At 42.1% G+C, this 10,900-nt stretch overlaps 1 non-coding gene across 1 annotated transcript; it reads right to left on the bottom strand.

Annotated features, from left to right (window-relative positions):
- Positions 1-5,558: 5,558 nt before the first annotated feature.
- Positions 5,559-5,665, bottom strand: LOC118904616. The gene has a single exon (XR_005022064.1). It is a non-coding gene; the product is annotated as a U6 spliceosomal RNA (small nuclear RNA).
- Between the last annotated feature and the right edge of the window lie 5,235 nt (positions 5,666-10,900).

The following is a 10,900-nucleotide window of genomic DNA, read 5'->3' as shown; positions in this document are numbered from 1 at the left end:
TCAGAAGATATAGCAACAGATGTTTGCTGGTTTCTCCCCATCCCCCTCCCTAATAGCTCCTGCTAACACATATCACAGGTCCCCATAAACCCTTCCCTGAGTTACTCCCAACCCAAGAGGTTCCCACGTGGGTCCAGTAACTACATGACATCTGCACTCTGCCTTTTCCCAAACATTCTGTTTAGCGCCCTCATGCCCTCAGGTGCCTCTTCCATTGGGTGCCACAGCCCCACTGGCCATGATTCTGGGCAGCACTGTCCCACCTGGGCTACAACCTGTCTGTGGACTATGAGTTCTCTGCTGCTGTTTGTGCGCTGGCCCTCAAGCACCCAAAGTTGCAGAAAGCTCTGTGTGAGCTGGGCACAGAAGAGGCAAGATGCAGTCTGCCACTTTAGACTTCAAACAAAGATTATAACTTGGAGAAAGCTCAGTCCTGGGGAGTTTTAATGATGGGGAGCCCTACTAGGTTCACACTAAGACACAGCTAAATTAAAGGTACCATCCCAGAATGTAAATTGGTGCAGCCACTGTGGAGAACAGTATGGAGGTTCCTTAAAAAACTAAAAATAGGGCTTCCCTGGTGGCGCAGTGGTTGAGAATCTGCCTGCCAATGCAGGGGACACGGGTTTGAGCCCTGGTCTGGGAAGATCCCACATGCCGCGGAGCAGCTGGGCCCGTGAGCCACAATTACTGAGCTTGCACGTCTGGAGCCTGTGCTCCGCAACAAGAGAGGCCGCGATAGTGAAAGGCCCGTGCACCGCGATGAAGAGTGGCCCCCGCTTGCCACAACTAGAGAAAGCCCTAGCACAGAAACGAAGACCCAACACAGTCATAAATAAAAACAAAACAAACAAACAAAAAAACTAAAAATAGAGCTACCATATGATCTAGCAATCCCACTCTTAGGCATATGTCTGGAGAAAGTATAATTCAAAAAGATACATGCACCCCAATGTTCATTGCAGCGCTGTTTACAATAGTCAGGACATGGAAGCAACCTAAATGTCCATCGACAGATGAATGGATAAAGAAGATGTGGTACATACATACAATGGAATATTACGCAGCCATAAAACAGAATGAAATACTGCCATTTGCAGCAACATGGATGGACCTGGAGATTATCATACTAAGTGAAGGAAGTCAGACAGAGAAAGACAAATATGATATGATATCACTTATATTAGGAATCTAAAAAATAAATGATACAAATGAACTTATTTACAAAACAGAAACAGACTCACAGACTTCAAAAACAAACTTATGGTTACCAAAGGGGAAAGGTGGGGGTGGGGGTGTGAGGGATAAACTGGGAGTTTGGGATTGACATATACATACTACTATATTTAAAATAGATAACCAACAAGGACAGGGAAATCTGCTCAGTATTCTGTAATAACCTAAATGGGGAAAGAATTTGAAAAAGAATAACTTTGCTGTACACCTGAAACTAACACAACATTGTTAATCAACTGTAGCCCAATATAAAATAAAAATTAAGAAAAAAAAATGTACCACCCCAGACTCAGGATGCCCTACCCTCAGAAAATCAAGATAAGGTGGATCCTTCTCGAGGACACAGCATTGCTTCCTTCAGAGAGCCCTCTCCTAAACCAAAAAACCTGACTCATCAAAGAGGTCAAGGGAGCCTAAGAGCAAAGCTTCAAACTTCAAGTTCCTTTATATGTCTAAGACTTCATTTCATTCCTTAATTTCTTTGAAGCAAAGTCTTGTATTTTACACTCTCTGTTTTACATGCTTTGGAAAGATAGAGCAAAATCTCCACCTGTTCTAATGAACCAAGCATGACAGATGACCAAAAGTGTGAAAGCCAAAACCATGTGAAAAACTGCCTAAAAGATGAGAAGCCCATTTGGAGGGAAAATATGTGGGTTGCTACTGGGAGTTTCTCACTATTCAATTTTTTACATAGGCTTTTGCAAAGCGGAAAATGTTATGAGGAGGTGAAGTGTGGAGATCTAGCCAAGATTTCTTTAAAACTTTTTAAAAGTCAGATTGCTATTGATCTATGGAAATATCACTTGCAAATATTTAAAGTCCCCTCCAAAATAACCCCCAATTCAATCTGGTTGGAAAACATGATATGCAAGAGCAAATCAATCACATAAAAAAGCAATGGCAGACCCCTACAGCCCAGAGGGTGACAAGAAAAAGAAGGGTGAACCTGGTGGTTGGTGGTTGGGAGGAAGAGCAGAAATGTTGCTTGGAATCTCATTTCTCATCACTAGAACAATGATAACAACTGTAGTAGGATCTTTGAAGTACATCACCAAAGCTTTGAAATCCTCGTTTCTTGGTGGCAGTCTTCACAGATCCTTTCTTTACAAAATGCTGAAATTTATTTTCATCATAAATACAATTTTATTATTATCTTTGAAGATTGATGTTGCAAAATAGAAACAGAATTAGTTTAAGATTTATCATGGTGGGATGCAACTAGAGATGATCATAGTAAGTGAAGTAAGTCAGAAAGAGAAAGACAAATACCATATGATATCACTTATATGTGGAATCTAAAATATGGCACAAATGAACTTATCTACAAAGCAGAAACAGGCTCATAGACATAGAGCAAAGACTTGTGATTGCCAAAGGGGAGGCGGGTGGGGAAGGGATGGATTGGGAGTTTGGGATTAGTAGATGCAAACTATTAGATGTAGGATGGAAAAACAACAAGGTCCTACTGTGTAGCACAGGGAACTGTATTCAATATCCTGGAATAAACCATGATGGAAAAGTATATAAAAAAGAATGTATATATATGTATAACTGAGTCACTTTGCTGTACAGCAGAAATTAACACAACATTGTAAATCAACTATCCTTCAATAAAAAAATAAATTTAAAAAATTTATCATGGTGAATAAATTCCTACATGGTATTTCTAATTGGTTTCATTTGTTCCAATTTTTGTCAGATTTATCAATGAGTGCATTTATTCACCAAAGGGAATAAGGAACCCACACAATGCAGAATTGGGCACAAAACTCACTGGATTTCTTCAACCCACTCCTGTACATTTTGCTTTTTTGGTTTTTCTGAAATGGATCCATAATTGAGACTGATGGGCCATGTACTATGCTGCTAAAGGTGACATTTTTTAGACAAAAACAAGTCATCCTAGGGCTTCCCTGGTGGCGCAGTGGTTAAGAATACGCCTGCCAATGCAGGGGACACGGGTTCGAGCCCTCATCTGGGAAGATCCCACATGCTGCGGAGCAACTAAGCCCACGCGTCTTAACTACTGAACCTGCCCTCTAGAGCCCACGAGCCACAATGACTGAGCCCATATACCACAACTACTGAAACTTGCGTGCCTAGAGCCCATGCTCTGCAACAAGAGAAGTCACCGCAGTGAGAAGCCCACGCACCACAATGAAGAGTAGACCCCACTCGCCGGAACTAGAGAAAGCCCATGTACAGCAACAAAGATACAACGCAGCCAAAAAAAGAAAAGGAAAAGAACAAAAGTCAAGATATAATGGCAGAGCAAAGCCAGATCATACACCAAAAACCTAATTAATTGAAAAAATAAAAGGTAAAACAAGGTGTATATGTATATAATTTGTCTAGGTGTCATGGTACGCATGGTTTTATATATATATAAAAACTTAGACAAAGTACTTCATATCATGCTTTCGAAACAGAGAGCCATACTTCCCAGTGATTTACACGGCTTCCAAAATCTAAGAAAACCCACTAAGAATGAAAGCAACATAATTTGAAGCATCAAGAAAGAAAATGGACTTAGCCAAAGACAACGTCCCAGTCATAGAGGAAAGTTTTCAAATGATCAAAGATATTGCAGGAAAAAAAATGACAAAGAGGTTAAAAACTATTAAGGAGATGAAAGATAATAGATATGGAAGATCACAATGATTAAATATACATATAATTTGCTATTTGAAAACAAAAATAAAACTGATGGAATTGAAAAAATATTTATAAAAGAAGCTATTCCCTAAACAATGGGAGACCTAAATCTATATATCAATAAGGAACAAGAAAGTTCAGGAAATTTAATACCAAAAAACCAAAAAACGAGGGGAGCTGGAAGAGGGAGAGAGAAGGACGGACTCTTGAAGTCACTGTATTGAAAAGTGCTCCTGCGTGTGCACATGAACATGTGATGGACACGAGAGGAAACCCACTGCCTTCAGAATCCTCCAGAATAATGGTGGCATTCAAAATTAAAGAAACAAAACCTCTCAAATGTGCAAAAACTATTTGACGACAAAATTCAGCTAAAAAAGGGATGAGTCAAATTAAGAAAATTAGAAAGAAAAAAACTTGCTTTAAAGAATTTGTCATAATTTTGAACCTAATAAAGCAAGGATAAACCTCATTTTGGGAATAAGAGAGAACAGAATGAACATAACTATGGCACACCCATATGCAGCCACCAAACAAAATGAGGAAGAATTTTCATAAGCTGAAATGGAAAAGTGTGCATGATATATTCAGTTAAGAAAGATATGTGAAAATAACTTTATGGTTTGACTAATTTGTAGAGGTAGAGAGAGAGGGAGGTAGTGTCTGACATATAGTAGATAATAAATATTTAACAAATGATTAAATCTCAAATATGTCTAAAAATTTTAAGAAGGACACAGAAAGACACTCTTCATTTATACTCTTCTGTTTAATTTCTGCTGGATAGTTTCTGAGAAATCAAAATCTTTATGTTCTTTAGGAATTGTACTTAAAATACTAAAGCCATTGTTTATTGAATTGACAGAGGTTGCCACCAGGAGCTCAGCCTCCAAAGCACCAAAGCAAAGAGTAAAAGGGACCCACGGTGGTCTGGGGGGAGCACTGACGTATCTGCTACAAACTTCACCTTAAACAACATAAGAATTTAAAATGTCACACTGACGGTCAACGGAACAGAGGAGAAAAACCCATTCAGAAGCTCATTTTTACTAAGAATTTAGGATAAAATAAAAATGGTGTTTCAAATTAGTAGGGAAGCCAATAGCCAAAAAATAGTGGGTCAATCTGGGGGCAAATAGTTATATACCATGAGAAAAATAAATTTTGCAATAATTTGCAAAAATAAATTTCAGATGTGTTAGAAATGTTGATGTTTAAGAAACATCAGAACACTAACAGAAAATTCCACAGGAGAGTTGTTTTTTTTTTTTTAACATCTTTATTGGAGTATAATTGCTTTACAATGGTGTGTTAGTTTCTGCTTTATAACAAAGTGAATCAGTTATACATATACATATGTTCCCATATCTCTTCCCTCTTGCGTCTCCCTCCCTCCCACCCTCCCTATCCCACCCCTCTAGGTGGTCACAAAGCACCGAGCTGATCTCCCTGTGCTATGCAGCTGCTTCACACTAGCTATCTATTTTACATTTTGTAGTGTACATATGTCAATGCTACTCTCTCACTTAGTCCCAGCTTACCCTTCCCCCTCCCCATGTCCTCAAGTCCACTCTCTATGTCTGCATCTTTATTCCTGTCCTGCCCCTAGGTTCTTTAGAACCATTTTTTTTTTTTTTAGTTTCCATATATATGTGTTAGCATACAAAAATATGGAATGCTTCACGAATTTGCGTGTCATCCTTGTGCAGGGACCATGCTAATTTTCTCTGTATCGTTCCAATTTTAGTATATGTGCTGCCGAAACGAGCACCACAGGAGATTATTTGTATAATCTTTGAGTAGGAAAGATCTTACTTTAATGTGATCCTATGAACAACAACAAAAATTTTTTAAACATCTTTACTGGAGTATAATTGCTTTACAATGTTGTGTTAGTTTCTGCTGTATAACAAAGTGAATCAGCTATAAGTATACAATATGTCCATATCCCCTCCCTCTTGCATCTCCCTCCCACCCTCCCTATCCCACCCCTCTAAGTAGTTACAAAGCACTGAGCTGATCTCCCTGTGCTATGCGGCTGCTTCCCACTAGCTATCTATTTTACATTTTGTAGTGTACATATGTCAATGCTACTCTCTCACTTAGTCCCAGCTTACCCTTCCCCCTCCCCATGTCCTCAAGTCCATTCTCTACTTCTGCATCTTTATTTCTGTCCTGCCCCTAGGTTCACCAGAACCTTTTTTTTTTTTAGATTCCATATGTATGTGTTAGCATACAGTATTTGTTTTTCTCTTTCTGACTTACTTCACTCTGTATGACAGTCTCTAGGTCCCTCTGCCACTGGATCACACAGAACAGCGATCAGGAGGTTTAGGCTTTTGGTTAAATTTCATAAGGAAATTAGTCACGCCCAGGATCAAAGTATAACTAATAACTCGCTGTAACTTTATTGACACCTTAGGTATCTGCATGTTCACCACAGTATCTCACAGATAAAAGGGGACTAGCTTTATGAGCCCCAATCACCCCTAAGGCACACTTGGAATTCCAGGGACCAAGGTGAAGGTAGGTGTCAATTTCCAGTGTGTGTGTTGCGGGGGCAGTTTCTCTCTGACCCCAGTGGGGTGTCCTACAATTCAACCCAGTCCTCACAACGGCTACTCAGAGGTGGCATCAGATCCCACAGGGTAAGGGGTTGTCACCTGTTCTTCTGACCCACTGGCTATAGATCAGGTGTTCCAACAACCCCCTCCTTGGATTCAATTAGTTTGCTAGAGCAGCTCACAGAACTCAGAGAAACACTGTATACTTACTAGATAACTGGTTTATTAGAGAAGGATACAACTTAGGAACAGCTGGATGGAAGAGAGGCCAAGGGCCTAAGGGCCTCGTTTGGGGAAAGGGCGTGGAGCTCCTGTGCCCTCCCCCAAACCTCCATGTGTTCACCAACCAGAGCTCTGGGGTTTTATGGAGGCCTCATCACAGAGGGGCAATTGATTAAATCTTTGGCCATTGGTGATTGATTGAACTCAATCTCCAGCCCCTCTTCCCTCCACAGCGCTTGTGGGAGGAGGGGGAAACTGAACTCTCCAATCACACGGTTGGTTCCAGCCCCACCCCCAGGTAAGGTCCAAAAGTCACTTCATTAACATAACAAAAGACACCTTTGTCACTCTTATTTAGGAAATTCCAAGGGTTTTAGTAGCTCTGTGCCAGAAAAGGGGACAAAAACCAAATATATGTATTTCTTATCCTAAACCACAATATGACAAAGGATATCTCCCAGGGTTCAGAACGACTCCAAAAGTCTCAGATGGCTTGGTTTTGCAGATTCTCCCCAGTACCTGTACCCAGTCTCTGGGTGCTTTATGACCTGACCAGTTTGTCCATACTGGTGGAACATCTGCACTCCCCTTTCCCAGCCTACTTTATGTCTTCCCTACAATGATGCAATCACACCGTTCATAAAAAGCAGGTGAGAAGCCAACCTGCCCCATGTTGGGGTAAGCTGTAAATTACAGTGGTGGTTTGGCAAGAAACCACATCAGTGAGAACATCTTGTCTGTTTTGGTCCCAGCCGGCAGGACTGAGAGAAGGCAGCCACCCCGGGGCCCCGACCCCACTAAGCCAAACCGGGCAGAGCATCTGCTGAGGACTCACTGCTTTCTTCTTCCCTCTCCCCTCCTACCTTGATGTCACTGGCTTTGTTTTGCTTCCCCACCTTCTACATATGTTTATTGACTGTGCACAGAGGCACTGGGACTCCAAAGGGACCTCCATTCTACAGAATCAAACGTTGTCAGGCACAAACCCTAGTCCTGAAAAGTCACTATAGAACCAATTACACTTGTTGGTATGATGGTGGCATGCCAGTGGTCTGCCACTACTCACAGTCACTGCCAAAGTCCCCTGTGGGATCTGATCTCTTTCAGAGACAGTCAAAAAAGTGCAAAGATTTAAACGCTTCTTCTGCAGGTACAGACTTTTTTAAATTAATTTTTACTTTATATTGGAGTATAGTTGATTTACAATGTTGTGTTAGTTTCAGGTGTACAGCAAAGTGGTTCAGTTATACATATACATATATCCATTCTTTTTCAGATTCTTTTCCCATATAGGTTATTACAGATTACTGAGTAGAGTTCCCTGTGCTATACAGTAGGTCCTTGTTGACTACCTATTTTATATATAGTAGCATGTATCTGTTGACCCAAGTAGAGACTTTAACCTTTGCTGATTCTCAAATCTTCAGGATTCTAGCTCTGCCCATGCCTTTGCTTTCCACTTCTCTGTGCACAGGCTTCAGAGACTGGACCAACTGCTCCTCTGCAACTAGATATACAGAATCTGCCTGTCCCTTCAAAGGAAGCCAAATTTCTGACCATTCCTGCCAGGTTTGTCTTAATAGACCCTTGCCATCAGCTTGTAAATATCCTTATACTCCAGCTGGCTGCAGGGCTACATCACTGCTCTTGAAAATACGGGAAGCTCTCCCCATTGGCCCAGGGTGATGTATTACTTCTTCTGCAATTGGTACCACACAGGCGAACACCTAGTGTGTGCTGCTTCTCATGGCTTTGTCTTTGATCTTTGCCTCTGTTCCTCCTCATTGATTTCCACCATTATTGTTGTCCTGGGTGCTCTTTGGTCTTTGCCTCAATTCCTCCTCAAAATCCCACCTCAAAGATGAAGAATGCACAAATATTGTTTGTGCACCGTCAACATGGACCACAACAGTGATAGTGGCTGATGGGGCCAGACATTTACCGTAGACCAAGCTCTGCTGAGCACCTTACTTGCATCACTTCACTCCATCTTCACAGGAATCCCATATGCACAGCTTTTCTAAGCACCATAGGTAAGTGTCTTAGTTTGGGTTCCCCCAAAGCAGCCCCTGATGTGAGGATTTGTGTATCAGTAGTTTATTTAGGATTTAGGAGGTGGTCCCAGGAAATAGAGTAAGACAGTGATGACCTGGGAAAGGGAAGGTAAGAAAGCCATGAGGGTGCACTATATGTGGGCAACCACTGCCAGCAGCTGGGCTCAGTCCTCTGGGGGCTTCTGAGAGACTGTGGGCTGCACACAGAATTATTCCACCAAGAAGCAAGGAATCTGGAAGCTATCTACCAATTCCCATCTTTTATTGACGGAGGGTCATCCTGGCAGATTTGACTCTTTGGAGAATGTCCAGGACACGAGGACCAAGCCCTCACCTATGGCAGAGCCAAAAGAAGCACTGTGTAGACGGGAACTCTCTGTAGCTGATTTTGGAGTGGGCCGAGGTCATATGGATGAGCCACTGATGGTGTCTGCTTGATAATATGGGGGAGAAAGAAGAAAAAGGACAGAGATGACAACAAACAAGATCTGATCTCATCCTAAGTTTATAAGAATATCTATACACCCTTAAAAGAATTTAAAATTCATCCATTTCACTTAGAGAACAGACTGGTGGGAGGGGGTTGGGGGAGGGATGGAGTGGGAGGTTGGAGTTAGCAGATGTTAGTTTTTTATAAAGAATGGATAAACAACAAGGTCTTACTGCATAGCACAGGGAACTATATTCAATATCCTGTGATAAACCATAATGGAAAAGAATATTTTAAAAAAGAATGCATATATATATATATATACATATATACGTATATATGTATATATATATGTATAACTGAATAACTTTTCAGTATAGCAGAAATTAATACAACATTGTAAATCAACTATACTTTAATTTTTTAAAATTACAAAAAAATAAAATGTATCCTTTTAATAACTGTTCATTGAGATACCACCATGGTTCCTACACTGGGGGTATAGAAATAAGCAGAACAGTCATCAGCCTCATGAAGTTTACCTTCTAGAACAATTAAGTGCTAAACGAGTGTTGCCATCCAGAGGTCCACAAAGGCCAGAGAAGGGAGATGAGTGTGAGCTGAGATGGGCAGGAGGGCTTCCTAGAAAAGATGGGTTTTCTGCCATCCTTGAAGAGGCCTGGACAGTGAAGGGAGCTCTGGTACTGATTGTTCCCCTAAGATAGAGCTTAGGACAATGACCACCACATCAACACAAGGAATCTAGCCCCTCGTGTGCCCTGGTTCTCCCTGTGAGCTGTCTGTGTGATACTCTCCACATGAGGTCTCTGGGTCAGGCCTTGGAGATGATCAATGCTGCCTGTAGGGTCCTCGGTCCTGGTCCTTCCAAGTCCTTCCTGCTTGACAGCTCATTGACCTGGTTTGTGAGTAGAGGGCTGGACTTGGGACTTTGAACCCACTTTGCTTAGTTTTTGTGTTCAGAAGTGACATTTCAGACATGAGAAAAACCTCCAGCTAGTCCCTAACTGGCAAGTGAAACCCACAGCAGCCTGCCAGGCTGCCTCTTGCTGTCATTTATAGATGCTCAGTACCTCATACGGAGATTAAATATGGAGTGATTTGGTACCCACGACGCATCCGTGTCTGTCACTTCTTTTTTGGGCATTTTGTTGAAGTCTCTGGTGCCTCCACCTTGCTTTTTCTCTAAGTCACCAGCATGTTCCTGTCAACCCCGAAAGTGCGAGACCCAGGCTTGTCAAACCAGCTTCTGAAGGTGACACCCACCCATCCTGCCTTGTCACTCTTAGGTATTGTGATTGCCTGTCACACAGACCCTTTAGCACCCAGCAAACCTCATAAGACACCCACTCCCTCTGTCCCTGGTCTGACCTTAGAGGAGAGAGATTGGGCCGTCCTGAGGATGGCAGAGCAGGGCAGGCCTGCTGGGAGAGATGGCTGATATATCCCTGTGCACCACTGGCTGCTCAGCCGAACCGTGGCAGTAGCGTCATACTAATTTCTCCACCTCCTTTCTGAGCTCCTTCTGAATAAATCTGAGTCCTTCCTGGCCAGGACCTACAAACCTTCACATGACCTGGCCCCTCCACCTCTCTGATCTCACTTTGGACCACTGCCCCCACCCCTCATTCTGCCCCAGCTGCTCCTCCATCAAGACAGGACATTCCTGCCCAGGAACTTTGCACTTTCTGGTCCCTCTGCCTGGAACACTCTTCCCC

Source organism: Balaenoptera musculus, chromosome 11 (assembly GCF_009873245.2).
Source record: "Balaenoptera musculus isolate JJ_BM4_2016_0621 chromosome 11, mBalMus1.pri.v3, whole genome shotgun sequence".
Classification (NCBI taxonomy): Eukaryota; Metazoa; Chordata; class Mammalia; order Artiodactyla; family Balaenopteridae; genus Balaenoptera; species Balaenoptera musculus.
The sequence above is the reverse complement of the archived record's forward strand: the minus strand, read 5'-3'. Positions and strand labels throughout refer to the sequence as shown.